Genomic DNA, 14868 nt, shown 5'->3' with positions numbered 1-14868 from the left:
GAGGGGAGGGGAGGAGAGGAGAGGAGAGGAGAGGAGAGGAGAGGAGAGGAGAGGAGAGGAGAGGAAGGAGAGGAGAGGAGAGGAGAGGAGAGGAGAGGAGAGGAGAGGAGAGGAGAGGAGAGGAGAGGGCGGGAGTGTTGATCTGCTCGAGGGTAGGAAGGCTCTGCAGAGGGACCTGGACAGGCTGGATCGATGGGCCGAGGCCAACTGTATGAGGTTCAACAAGGCCAAGTGCCGGGTCCCTGCACTTCGGCCACAACAGCCCCATGCAGCGCTACAGGCTTGGGGAAGAGTGGCTGGAAAGCTGCCTGGCGGAAAAGGACCTGGGGGTGCTGGTCGACAGCCGGCTGAACATGAGCCGGCAGTGTGCCCAGGCGGCCAAGAAGGCCAATGGCATCCTGGCCTGTATCAGCAATAGTGTGGCCAGCAGGAGTAGGGAAGTGATCGTGCCCCTGTACTCGGCACTGGGGAGGCCGCACCTCGAACACTGTGTTCAGTTTTGGGCCCCTCACTCCAAGAAGGACGTCGAGGTGCTGGAGCGTGTCCAGAGAAGGGCAACGAGGCTGGTGAGGGGTCTGGAGAACAAGTCTGATGAGGAGCGGCTGAGGGAACTGGGGTTGTTCAGCCTGGAGAAAAGGAGGCTGAGGGGAGACCTCATCGCTCTCTACAACCACCTGAAAGGAGGTTGTAGCGAGGTGGGGGTCGGTCTCTTCTCCCAAGGAACAAGCGAGAGGACGAGAGGAAATGGCCTCAAGTTGTGCCAGGGGAGGTTTAGATTGGATGTGAGGAAAAATGTCTTTACTGAAAGAGTGGTTAAACATTGGACCAGGCTGCCCAGGGCAGTGGTGGAGTCCCCATCCCTGGAGGTATTTAAAAGACGTGTAGATGAGGCACTTAGGGACGTGGTTTAGTGGGCATGGGGGTGTTGGGTCGATGGTTGGACTCGATGATCTTAGAGGTCTTTTCCAACCTTAATGATTCGATGATTCTATGATTCTATGAGAGAGGAGAGGAGAGGAGAGGAGAGGAGAGGAGAGGAGAGGAGAGGAGAGGAGAGAGAGGAGAGGAGAGGAGAGGAGAGGAGAGGAGAGGAGAGGAGGGGAGAGGAGAGGAGAGGAGGGGAGAGGAGAGGAGAGGGAGAAGGGGAGGGGAGGGGAGGGAATGGAATGTAATATTTCAGTTGGAAGGGACCTACAACGATCATCTAGTCCAATGGATGGATGGGTGCTTTGCTGTAAACCGAAATAAATAAATAATAATAAACAGTAATAAAATAAAAAATAAATTACAAGAAATAATAATACATAATAATAAACAAATACATAATAATACTCTCCACTCCCCGCCAACATTTGCAAGCCGACGTGCACGCAACCCAAATGGGGTTGGCAACCCAAAGGGCAAGCACGTGCAAAACAGGTCCAAAAGCTGATCGTAACCAAAAGGACAATAACTGCCTCGTCCCAGCCGAGGGAGAGGCACATTTTTTGGGGAAAAAAAGCCTTTCCGGCTGCGGAGATGCGGGATCGCAGCATCCCAGCCCCGCCACGTGTCCTGGGAAGCGGGGATCACGCCCAAGCGGTTCGACGCCGCTCTGAGCCCAGCGCATCGTCGCCGGAATATTTGGCTTATCGCGAGCTCGTCGGGAAAGGCGTCGCGGCATCCGTCGGGACTTTCTGCAGAGGGCAGCACGACCCAGGAGAGCGGATGCGTTTTTCCCTCCTGTTGCTACTGAAAGATGATGAAGATCCATCAAATCTATATTTTTCAGCAACATGCTCGATGGAATATTGCCTTGTCGGCGAGCTCTCGCTGCCAAAATGCTTTAGAAAAAGGTCTTGATGAAATGGAGACTGGTAGAAAATGGCATTTTTGACAGTAAAAATTTGGAGCTTTTTTCCTTCATTATTTCCTTGCTATAAATGTGCTGGAATCTGGCGGGATTTGGGGAGCAGCTGTAATCTCAGGGAGCTTCGCCCCGTCCAGGCTGCAGGTTCCGAGCTCCTGCTTCGGAGGACGGATCCGTGCTCTGGAGCATCCAGAGACCAAAAAACAAGTGGTTTTTTCTGTGCAAATATTGAAATAACCCACATCATCATGAAAAAAGAGGCGTTTCTACTCCCGTGGGGTCCGACTGCACCATCACCGGCGAAAGAAAGGTCTCGTGCAAATTAAGGGCTTGTTTCCACCAGGTCAAGAGCAATAAGCCCCAGGCTTGGCTACATGAGGGGGATGCTCCGGTGTGAACCACGTCAGGTTTTTAGGTGATTTGCACCGCGGTGGCTGGAGATTCGCCTCCTCCGACAGCGTGAATTGATTCTCTGTCAGCTGAAGCCGTGCGAGCGGCAGCCCGATGTGAATATAAATAAGGGCGGACACGTCGCCTATCGATTCAATCAGTTTAAATTTGAATTTTTCTTCCTACCGGAGGAGTTTAGCCACAGATGAGAGGAGGGAGACGGGACGGAGGCAGCAGGGAGGAAGCCGAGGAGCCGGGCAGGGGCTGGCCTTTCTCGGGGCAGCTCTGTAAGGCATCTCAGGAGGTTCCCAGGTCTTACGGAGAATTAAACATGGTTTATTCTGGTATTTGCTTCTCAAGGAGCACACCAAGCTGTTGCTGGTGCTACGAGCACAATCCAGCTTATTCTCCAGTACCAAGTACTATTAAATTAACTTAAGCAATCACGAAAGCAATTAAATGAGATGGTTCAAGGGTACAAAAACCCTCCCTGAAATATTGCACTTAAGACACCCAAGCTGCAGAAAGCCAGGGCACCGGCTCTCCCTGCTCTTTTCCCCGGGGGTTTGCATCCCGCGGGGTCCCGGGGATGGTTTGAAGTCGGTTAGGATGCAGCCCGTGGGATGAGAAGCGGGTTTGGGACCTCGGTGGGGACAGGTCCCCGTGCCGGTCAGCCCTGGGCTTTGCTAGGAAATAAAAGGGGATGGAGGGGGTGACCCAGCGGCTGGCGCCGGCTCCGAGCTGGCGGTCCCTTTGCAAGTGTCTCAGGTGCAGAACGGGCTGCATTGGCCCAAATTTTGCCACTTTTCCCGTGCAAAATTCACCGTGCACCTCCCAGGGGTCCTGCAGCCTCATTGCGCACTAAAGCATCCTCCAAAATCCCCATCAGCCGGATGAGAGGTTTCCTTGGGCTACAAATACCCTCCCAGGAGAATCTTTGAGGATGCTTCACTTTGGAGAAGAAACCAGAGGTGGGCAGGAGTCCCACCGCTGGCTTCGCATGCCGGGCACATCGGGATGCCGAGCACCCAGGGGCCGGGATGAAACGGCGGCTGCTGAAATTTTGGCGAGCCGAACCCAAGCCGATGCCTTCCCAAAGCAGGACCAGTGGTGACATTTGAGGATCCTGGCCTGTTGCCTCCTGTAATTAAACCCTCTATCTCCAGCAGTCATTTGTCGCCCTATTTTAAGCCGTCTGGAGCTGCTGTGCCATTCTGACGTTCTTACTTCAAAATTTAATGACTTTTAAAATTTTCCAGAAGGCTGAGAAACGCAGCTCCGCGGCGTGCCTTCGTCTCCTCCTTTCTATTTTCTCGTGACATCTCCAGGCTCTTCTGTATTTTAAAAGCAGCTTGACCAAGCGATGGGCGCCTGCAGCCAAAACCATCCCCTTGGGAACTGCATTTGGAGGAGCCGGCGAGCGGAGGTTTTGGCCCGTCGGCGCAGCTCAGGAAAGCAATGCCACGTGCAAAGTTGAGTGTATACCATTTTTACGCCTTATTATGCTGCCTGAAAGGAGCCTGGTGAAGTTTAAGGGTTTCTTGCAAGTGAGCCGGCGCTGTTGTGATGGGTTTTGATGGAGGCGGCCACAGGGCTTGGCCAGGGTGACACCGCAGCACCCTTTCCCTGCTGATTTCCCCCCCAGTTTCCCATCTCCGAGGGGTCCCAGAAGCTTTCTGGCTCGCTCAGGCTCTTGGCGTTGCCCCGGCACAGGCAGCTGCTCTCTGCGGCGCCGGTGTTTCCCTTCACCATTGCTTCTTAGGGACGTGGTTTAGTGGTGGACTTGGCAGTGTTGGGTTAACGGTTGGACTCGATGATCTTAAAGGTCTTTTCCAACCTAAATGATTCTAGGATTCTATGATTCTAGAAACAACATCAGGAGCAAAAACTACTTAAGCCGAAGGAATAAAAATCATTCCCCAGCTTTCTCTCCCGGTTGATGTACAGGATGGCACAGCCCTGGCCCACCAGGAAAAGCAGAGGAAACTCTAATTTATAATTTTTGAAACAAGCTGGGGGGAGGGGGGGGAAACAACTTTTAGAAGCTTTTTGCGCATAGGACAAGTACTCTCGATATATTCATCGGGGCACGAAGCGCCCGAGGGCAGCGGAACAGCCCGGCTGGGGAGCCCCACGCCCTCGCACTTAAGCGCAGGCTTAAGCCTGGAGCGCGGGAGCCCCTCCAACCCCGGAGGGATTTGCCGGAGGAAACCCGAAGTTCTCAGCACCGCGCGGCTCTGGGCCTCCCCCGTGCCCGTCACCGTTCATCACGGCAGCGCGGGACGGGGGAACCGTGGGTAAAACGCTCCCGTTCCTCCCTCCTCGCCCCGCCGAGACGGGCTGTCCCTTTTTACTAAATGCCACGTGTTGCCAAGGGCATCGGGGGGTTACAGCTTTTCTTTGGGCACTGCCGAATGTGTTTCTGGCTACATATCTATAAAATAGCATAATGTACATAATTATATATTATAATAATATAATGTACATATAATATATATAATAACAGATATGTAGAGACATATATATATTGTATTATAGATAGAACAGTATATACTCTAGCACACTATTATACTGCACAGTACATAATACTGCGTGCGCTATATATAGTACATTATACTATATATACTATCTATACTATATGTAGTGTATATACTATATATGTATAGTATATAGTATATACTATAGTGTATATATAGTATGTATACTATATGTGTGTATATACACACACTATATATACACTATACACACACATAGTATAGCGTAAATATATATACTACATAACATATAGTATCTATATATACTGTACCATACATATACTATCTAGATATACTACCCATATAGATCTAGTATAAATATACACACTGTATATATACTATATATACTGCACAGTACATAGTACAGTATATATATGTATGTACATATTTATTATTATAGACGTTTCCTTTTTCTTTACGCGCACATGCAGGTATGCACACGCATACATAGAGTCCTGGTACATATGGATCAATATAGGAGTTTCAAGTTCCTTTCTTTGTTGCGGTTCGACACGAGCCGATACAAATCCTCCTTTTCACGTTGCAAACTCAGAAGGAACCGGCGGGTTTGGGTCCTTCTGCTTTTAAATGCCGAAACTGGAAACACTTGTACCACGGCCCGTTCCTTTCTGACTTTGAGGTCCTCACCAAGCTGGGCGCCGAAATACAATGAATTAAGTTAGGGAATAATTTAAAGTTGTGTAAACTACACTTAAAGTGTCTGAACGGCCCAGGTGAGTTTCTGCCGCTCCTTGCTGGAGGGCAGATATCCCGCTCATCGCCGAGCCCCTGTCACTTGCTCTACCCCCTCGCTGCCAGCCACGAGCTACCACCTTCCCACCGAGGATCTGCAGGACGGTGCTAAACGGCCATCAGGGACGGGAGCAGGTAAGTGGTGATGCCAGAGAAGGCCACCGGCTTCATCCGAGGTTCGCTCCAGACTTACTCAACATCCAACGTCACCACAAGGAGATATGTTAGGACGCTGTGGACTCAATGCGCATCTCCACCCGTGCGTGGCCAAGTGACTTCCACCAAGATCAGACCATGGAAAAGGAGCAGGCCGTGAAGACATCAGTGTTCAGCTGATATACACCATCACTTCAGCAGCAGCAGCTGCCAGGAGCACATCCACCTCTCCTCCACTGTCTTCCTGGTCGGGCTCCACGTCATCATGACGTTTCTGAGCTTTGGCCCAGGATTTTTAAAAGATTGACCTAAAGCTTCCAATGTTGATGCTTCATTTATTTTGGTGAGCACGCTAAAGCTTTCTGCAGGAGGCTGAAGCTCACTGCTGTAGCTATTACCATGTTGAGGTGTATTTTGGGGGCATTTAGGCAACAACAGATCTCCAGCTGAGATGATGAAGCTTAGCGCCGGAGCCAGTGGTTTTGGTGATTCACTTCACCAACTTCCCCATCATCTCCTCTGGCTTCAATAAGTCACCATGGTCACTGTCCAGAGGAGACTCCCTGTCCTGGAGGCCCATCCTGGGCCACCACGGCGCTGACCGTGATGCCAGGAGTCCCACCAAGGTCTGCACTTTCACACCTTTCCACAAATCCCGGGATTTTGTAGCATTCTGCAACTTCCTAGAGAAGACAGAAGCCTTGCTTTCTTCCAGCGAGGACGAAAGGAGGGAGGCAGCCAGCCAAAGGCTGGAGATGAGCTGAGGAACAGCATCCAGGCTAGGAGTGGGAGACCAGCTGGAAATCATTACCCCGAGGATCCAAATACAGCCGCAACGCGTTGGTGAGCTCCATGTGTTGCACCGCACCTCCCACACATGTTTAACCAGCTCCCGGGGCTGCGAGGGGCTTGCGGGAAGGGGCTTCACTGTCCCCCACATGCAGGACTTGGGGCTCCCCATGAAGGTATCAGCAGTGCTCGGTGCAGATGCACGGGTGGACATCGGTGCTGCGGAGCCAAAGCATTTCAAAACCAGGCTCATGGAGGACGTGGTTGCACCATGGAGGTCCAACTGCAGGTGTGCAGCGTTCCCTTCTCCTCCAGAGCTGTCACCTGCATCTCCCCCATCCAGATGTGGCATCTGGAGCCTCCCATTTCTCTTCCCTCTGCCGCGTCCATCCCGGATACATCTTTAAGCAAAGGGGATCCAGTATCCATCGACTCCACCAATCCCACATTTCAGGCACAACGGGCAGAGGGGCATTTTTCCAAGGTAAGACCGGGTGTTGTGTTGAGCCATGGAGCCCGCTACACAGCAGGAGAAGAGTGGACCGAATGCTGATCACAAGTGGAAGGACAGACTGCTGAAAAAATAATAAATAATAGAAAAAGAAGAGTCTTTGAAAAAGACCAAGCATTAAAGATGCTGTACAACAGCCCGATGTTTTTATACAAGAACTTTTCTAGCTGTGAAAAGCGGACAGCGGGATCGCACGTCGCTTGGTGGCAGAATCGATTGAACCAGGACAGAGGAATCTCCAACGTGTTTCATGTCTGGTCTTGCTGTGTGCAGGGAATCAGAGCAAAACCCGCCGGCCACATCCCTACTGGTAACAGAAACTGTCCGCTGGTTTTGGGGGTCATCAGCCGGTCCCGGGAGCCCCGGACTAAAGGCCTTAGTTTACGATGGGAAGCCAGATTTGACCTCGATTTGAAGCGGCTCCTCCAGATCTGTCGTATTGAAGGGTTTAGAGAAAACGTGATTAGTGCCCAGCCTTCAGCCAGGAACATAAAAACGTTGCGATCATTTAATACAGTTATTGGAATGAGGATGCGAAGCCTTTCTTCGGGCAGCAAGACGTTAGCACGTGGAATTCATCAAAGAGGAAAAGATCCCAACTCTCCTCTCATTTCCACCAGCATAAATCACCTCTTACTTGGGGGGGACCTTCTCCAAGAGCAGAACTGAGCTCAACTACCGTATCTGGTTTTCACAGCGGTTGTGTAAGTTTACAACTAACGGCATCGTAGCAATTTATGCAAAGTCAGCTGCAATCGCCTCTCCTCAAGGTTAATCAGTGTTTGGGAGCCATCACAAAACTAATATGGTGGCATTAAGTGGCGTATTTGGGTATTCTTCTCATTTTGTTTGGAACTCGAAGTGCAGAAATTGAATATGCAGCATGGTTAAACCGAGTTGGAGCTGGCAGAAAAAGGACTTAAAGTGAAAAAGAATGGTTGGAGACAGAAGAGGGTGCGTACGAGAGCCAAACAACAGCTCCGAACGCAGATTTGACAAGAGAAGAGCGAATGAATGCATGAAACTCGAGCCTCCTAGCGAGCGCAATAGCCCGAAACAATGCAGAATTGTTAAAACAAAAAGAAAAAAAAATACAACAAATAAGTTCAGAGCGGTCGGGTTTCTTGCCAAGAGCGTTTTCACATGATTGAATATAATAAAATAAAGTCTTGGCAGAGCTCTGCCTGAAGATGATGGAATGGAGAAGCAGAAATGACAGCGAGGGGGGTATGGCGATGGGGCCGGGGGAGCAAAATTGCTTCATGTTATTCCCCGAGCGATGCCCAGTGAAGCACCCGGGGTCCGCAGGATGCCGGCAGCGCTCTTCAAAGCATCCGGGGACTGCGGTATTGATCTCAAGTGGAAAATATGCAGTGATGTATAGTATAACCAGCCATCGGCCAGCCGGCAGGATGAAGGGAATCTTTCTTACAAAAGAAAATTGAGTGTAACAGCGGGTCGTAACGACTGTACTCGCCCGTTGATATCGCACGCGAGCTCCGCTCCGCTCAGTCTGATCCCAGCTCACAGGAGGGGAATGGGGGAAGCAGAGCTACCGCCGCAACAAGCTGATTTCGGAGAGGGATGAGACGCGTACGGCTCAATTAGGAACATCTGTCCCCCATTGCCTGCGCTGACGCCCAGGGTCCCATCCCGTCTCCAAAGCCTCCTGGAGAACATTGGAAGCCCAAAGATTTTCACCATTTCACTGTTACATCCCTATTTCAGGCCTTTTTGCAACCAAAAAATAGGAACAGGGAGGGGATTTTTGGCTTAGCAGCAGGGGCCACAAAGGGGTGTTGTATCCTCAGTCCTTAACGCGGAATTTTTGGGGCAAAGTGGGAAAATCCAGGATTGCCACTGGCAGATGCCTGTTACCCACCGATATACAAACGAAGAGCGGCTTCCCGAGGGCGTACAGTGGGGAAAGCTCCTCGTTTTCTGTGGTGGCTTCTGGAGGCGAAATGCTGGGGAGTGAGCAGAGGGGGCAGGAGGAGAAGCAGCATCTCTGAGAGCATCCACTGCACTTAGAATCATCGAATCACAGAATAGTTTGGGTTGGAAGGCACCTCTAAAGGTCATCTAGCCCAACCCCCCTGCCGTGGGCAGGGACATCTGCAACTAGAGCAGGTTGCTCAGAGCCCCGTCCAGCCTGACCTGGAATGTTTCCAGGGATGGGGCATCCACCACCTCTCTGGGCAACCTGGGCCAGTGTCTCACCACCCTCAGCGTACACAATGTCTTCCTTATATCTAGTCTGAATCTCCCCTCTTTTAGTTTAAAGCCATTCTCCCTTGTCCTGTCGCTACAGGCCCTACTAAAAAGTCTGTCCCCATCTTTCTTATCAGCCCCCTTTAAGTACTGACAGGCTGCAAGAAGGTCTCCCCGGAGCCTTCTCTTCTCCAGGCTGAACAACCCCAACTCTCTCAGCCTGTCCTCACAGCAGAGGTGCCCCAGCCCTCTGATCATTTTTGTGGCCCATGATGCCTGTTGGGACCCTTGAACACACCATGTTATAGCACAAAGACGCTGAAGGGTGGAGTTGAATGTGTTCAAGCGGGATGGGAGACGAGTAGCAGACAAAACAGCTTCTGGATGAGTATTGCTGGATGGGACATCGCAGACACCACTGGTCAGCTCTTGCCTGATGGTAGACGAAGCACAGGTTGACTTGCTTGGGTGCAAACACGCATAGTTTAGACCCTGGAGTTGAATCCCCCCCATTTATTTCATCTGCTCAGGAGATAGTGCAGATGTCAACATCTGGGGCGGGTGCTCCTGATGGATGCTGGTTGGACATGCGGGGCAGCAGTCCCGCTGCGGGGTAAGTTCAGCCTTTCCCAGCCCCCGAACAGCAGCTTTTTAATGAGATGAGCTGAAAAATAGCATCCTTCAGGCCAAGGAAATCAGAGCTGCGTAATAGTCTGCTTATCCCAGAGTCACCCTGCGCACTGTCTAGAACGAGAGAAGAAGCCAACAGGAAACATAATTAAAGCAAAAAGAGAGGATTTAGATAAAAACTGCCAATTTGGCTCCAATTCTGAACTTCCCCAACTGGAGAAATTCAGATCTGCAAGTCTGATCTGGACCATTTATCAGGACGGCTTCTCTAAAGAGCGGGGCTCCCTGTCTCTTTCTCAGGTACAACCTTGGCCGAAATAAAATTAGAGGTTATTGAAGGCATCTCCTGGAGGTGCAGCGCCTGCCCTTCAAGCACATGAATTTCTCCAGACCCGTGGACAAGGTGGTGTTTTTAATTTCGCTCAGAGCGATGCCTTGGATTGCTTCCAAGTCCTGGTCAATCAAAAGCATCTCGGGGCTGCGTAGGGTTGAGCGTCTTCTCCAGCAAAAGAAAAAAGCTCCTCGAGCAACCCCAGAAATGCCAAGGGAGGGCACGCGGCAGGAAAGCGGAGCAGGAGGCGCGATGCAGCCGGCGAAATTTGGGACTGACAGAGTGACATTATGGAGAAAATTCAGTTCCAGAATGAAGCAAAAAAATACTGCAAAAACTTTACTAAAGATGATAATTGCTTTTATGAGAGCTGCCAAGGATCTGTTGGCAAGGGACTGAAAATGAGGCAGAATAAAAGAGGAAAGGGAACAGCGCAGTGAAGAAATTAATAGTGGGAGTGGTGCCTTTTCACATTTCATTCTCCTTTTAAGTTTACTGTTAGAAGGGGCTGTATTTTGGGGGAAGTCATTGATAGTGACACTTCCCAATTTGCTCTCCAAAGCAAGATTCAAAACCACTCGCCCTTGCCACATCCTTGGGAGAAAGGTACATAAAATTATCCCCCTTTCAACATGAAGTGGTGAGAGCGAAGCCTCAGTCAGATCCGCAGGCTGAGGAACTCGGGGATCTTCAGGGATTCGCACCGGTTTCCATCATCTGCCAAATTGCCCAGGAAAGCTTTGCCGCCGCTCCCAAGGCTCGGTGACAGGCGTGACAAAGAGCCAGGAGATGAATTGAGGAAATCTGAATTCCTGCTTCATGCTACGAGCCAAACTCGCACCGATTTCAGCGGAAAATGGGGTCCCGTGCACACAGCAGCCGCATGGTGGGAGAGGAGCCCAGTCCAGCATCTTCTGTGAACTGGTCCCAGTCCTTCAGAGAGGTCTGGGGAGTAGGAAAGGCTGGAGCCGGGAGCAAAAACCACTGCATGGACGTGACCTGTGGGAAGGCGGTAGATTTGATTTCCCCCGTGCCATCACCCATTGCAGCAAGGTGCAAAACAAGCTGGAGGCGATTTGGTACCTGGTGCAAGTGGAGGGGAGGTCGGTGGCTGTGCGGGGGTCAGGAGAATGGTGTATGGGGCGATCGGTCCATGAAACCAATGCCTTTGAAACTCCAAAATAGGGGTTCCCAGCGTGTTCAGGATGTCCTGAGCAGTGTCGTCGGCATGGCAGAAATTCGGTGGGCTCTGGGTGTTCCCCTGAGCTCCTTGGTGGCTTTGCTCCTCTTGGGTCTGGTTCACGGGGGAAGGTGTTTGGCCCTGAGGTCCAAAACGCCTGGCTGCACCAGGAGAGCTGCCACCACCGCCGCTCCCCGCACAGGCACCCCAGCACCGACCTTCGCTGGGCAGCAGTGGATTAATGGGATTTTAACAGCAAGAGACACAATATTATCCCCAAAAATGAGAAAAACTCATCTACTGACACAGTTCCATCTACATCAGCCTTCCTGGGTTCACTGGTGCCTTATTTTTCACACCCCTCTGTAAAGCAGGTGCTCCGGCAAGTCTCTGCGATAGGGAATTTTCTTGGGATAGAGTGTTTTCCCTCACACATTTATATTTCTAACTGCATAAACATAAAAATGAGCGTGGTTTTTATTGCCCCGAATGTACTAGCATCCCCTAAAATACCAGCCACGCTCTGGCAATGGGGTTCATTAGCGGCACAAAGATTCATTCATAGCCATGCGATTTCCTTTTTAGAATAAAATTTCAGGATTTTCTTGTCGTTCTCCCATAGGTCACATAACTCGGAATACCACACGCCTGACGTCTTCAGTGATGACGACGCCTGCATCTTTCATTTGTTTAATGGCGTCTGAGTCTGCTTATCTCGTTATTATACCCAGCACAATGGTATCTAAGGAGGCTACAAGAAAAACTACTCCATCCAAAGGGAAAATCTAAAATCAGAAGTTGTATAGGCTGTTTCTAATCTGCAGGATGATCCTTTTCCATTCCACTAATGATTTTAAATAGATGAATTTTCTGGCCCAGGCATTAGCTATTAATGAAACAGCCCCATTCATCTGCAAACGCAGCGATGCTGTGTTCGGGGTAGGGTTACTGGAGGATGGTGCAAGCGGATTGTACCGTTACCTCACATTTTGCTAATCCACACCCAGATCCTAATATAAATTAGGGCATTTCTCAGTTTGCTTTCTCCTCCATAGGGCTCCAAGGGGCAGTTTGAGAGCTGCGGATAACTCGTACAGAGTTACTCTGACCCTGCCAGCCTGCTTTTAACCATGATATAAATTTTTAACCATGATATAAATTTTTTAACCATGATATATGTACTTTTTGGTAGGGCCTGTAGTGACAGGACAAGGGGGAAGGGCTTTAAATTAAAAGAGGGGAGATTCAGACTAGATATAAGGAAGAAATTGTTTACGCTGAGGGTGGTGAGACACTGGCCCAGGTTGCCCAGAGAGGTGGTGGATGCCCCATCCCTGGAAACATTCCAGGTCAGGCTGGACGGGGCTCTGAGCAACCTGCTCTAGTTGCAGATGTCCCTGCCCACGGCAGGGGGGTTGGACTAGATGACCTTTAGAGGTCCCTTCCCACCCAAACCATTCTGTGATCCGATGATTCTATGATTCCATGATGGGAAAAGGGCTGGCGCAAGGTTGGCACTCCTGCCTTGGCTCCTGGCAGTCACCCTTCAACCCCCCAGCCTATTTTTACACCATCTAAAGAGATAACACCCCCTAATATCAGGGGAGATGCCCTGTTGGGGTCGTGATGCCCAGTTTGGGAGGTAGCACTGCCCGTTCCCGGGCAGAGGCAACCTGAACCTTGGAGCTCTCCAAAAGGCAAATGCCTTGTCAGAGCTGCAAAACCCAAAGGAGTCGGGCTTGGAGGTGCCCGTGCTGCTGATCTTAGTGAAGCATCAAGCTCTTTGACCTGTGAGGATGAAGCAGAGACTTGTGAACTACAGACTCTCGGAGATTTTACTAATGTGGGCTGAATTATTAGCAGGAATCACGTCAGTACACAGCCTTCTTTTATATTAGCCCAGCATCTCTACTTTTGAGCTTTGCACCAGGTTTTTCTCCACCAAGGCATAAGCCCCAGTTTGCCTTTCCAGGGGACTTGGCATGCCACAGGGTGCGGGCAGGGTGCTTCCTTGGGGGACAACTCCTCCTCCGCGTCCTCGTGGGTCGCTGCATCCCCTCTCTCCTTCTCAGCATCCTTCCCCTTGCAGCGCGGCTGCTTCCAGAGAGGGTGTGCAAATGCATGTCTGCTCGCTCGCTAACGGGTGAACTTCCTGGGTTTTTTACAATATATATATTTATGGGTAATCCGGGAAGATTTTTCCTGCTTTGCCTTCTCTGTAGTTACCTGCAGAGCATCACCTCCCCTGTACATCCGTCCTGCAGAGAGGACCAGATGGAAATTGTTGCATTTTGCCCCTCCTGCTTATGTTAATTTTGATGAGGCTGGCTATGACACAAAAGGTTGTCCTTTACCAGGCGGTGCCTGCAGGTTGCCGCTCCCCTCTGCCGGGTGCAGCCCCGGGAGCCGCGGTCCCGGCCCCGCAGTGCAGCCCAGGGCGCGCCCCAGGGGCTGCCAGCACCGGCCCTGCCCATGGCACAGCACCCAACACCGCTGGGGTCCTCCTCCTTCCCACCACAGATGCTTGCACCTATGATTTATTACAGCCGCTCTTTCCTCTACAGAAATCAGGGAATTTCATGGTTGCGCGGGCAAACGATCTGCTGCGAAGTCCAGCTCTCCCCACTGCAGACACCGGAGCTTCGTTTTGCACCTAAAGAATTGCATTCGTCATTACAGCTGCCAAGAAAAAGCAAGAAAAGTAAGAAAAATAAGTAGGAAAGAAAGACATTTTTTACAGTGAGCATAATCAATCACTGCAACAACCTCCCCAGGGATGTGCTAGAGTTCCCATCGCTGGAAGTTTTCAAGACACGATGGGACAGGGTGCTAGATAATCTCATCTAGGCTCCCTTTCCCTGGACCAGATGATCTTTCCAGGCCCCTTCCAGCCTGGGCTGTTTTATGTTCTACGGACCTATGATCTCCTAGGCACGAATTTGTCTAAGCCGCGTCCTTGCCTCTTGTAATTCAGCCTCTAGCAGCGCTCCGGTCAAGTATTCGCAAACTGCACTCTTGGCGAGCCACGATTTACATCAGTTCTACACTAATACGAGGTTTGCATCAATCGAACTGTATCAGTGTGGCTAATGCTAAAGTCCTCAGCCCAGGTAAGGTCCGCCCAGCAGCGCTGATGGTCCGAAACAGTGGCTTTGGCAAAACTTTGAATCAACCCCATTTAGCTGTGCAGCCAAACAGCTCTAAAACCAACGACTTAAGTCAGTACTATTAGCTAATTTGGCAGATAACACAGTATTAACTTCAGGAAAGGAGGGAAGATTAAGGCATGTCAGCAAAAGCGGGGAAGCTCAGTGAATGTAGCAGAAAGCGAAGAGCCGAGTGTTGGAAGGAGCACCCGAAATGCTGTGTGTCTGCAGGGAAACAAAGCGGATTTGGGCATGAAAAGCTGAAAGCAGCTTTTATACGCTAAGTTGCCTGCCGCCAAGGTTTCTATATCTCTTTTCACTTATCATCCATTGACTTGGATCTCAAGAATAATATTTTAGCTCCTGAACCTGTTCCCAGTGTTTTTAT

Source organism: Aptenodytes patagonicus, chromosome 3 (assembly GCF_965638725.1).
Source record: "Aptenodytes patagonicus chromosome 3, bAptPat1.pri.cur, whole genome shotgun sequence".
NCBI lineage: Eukaryota > Metazoa > Chordata > Aves > Sphenisciformes > Spheniscidae > Aptenodytes > Aptenodytes patagonicus.
This window is presented reverse-complemented; position numbering follows the sequence as displayed.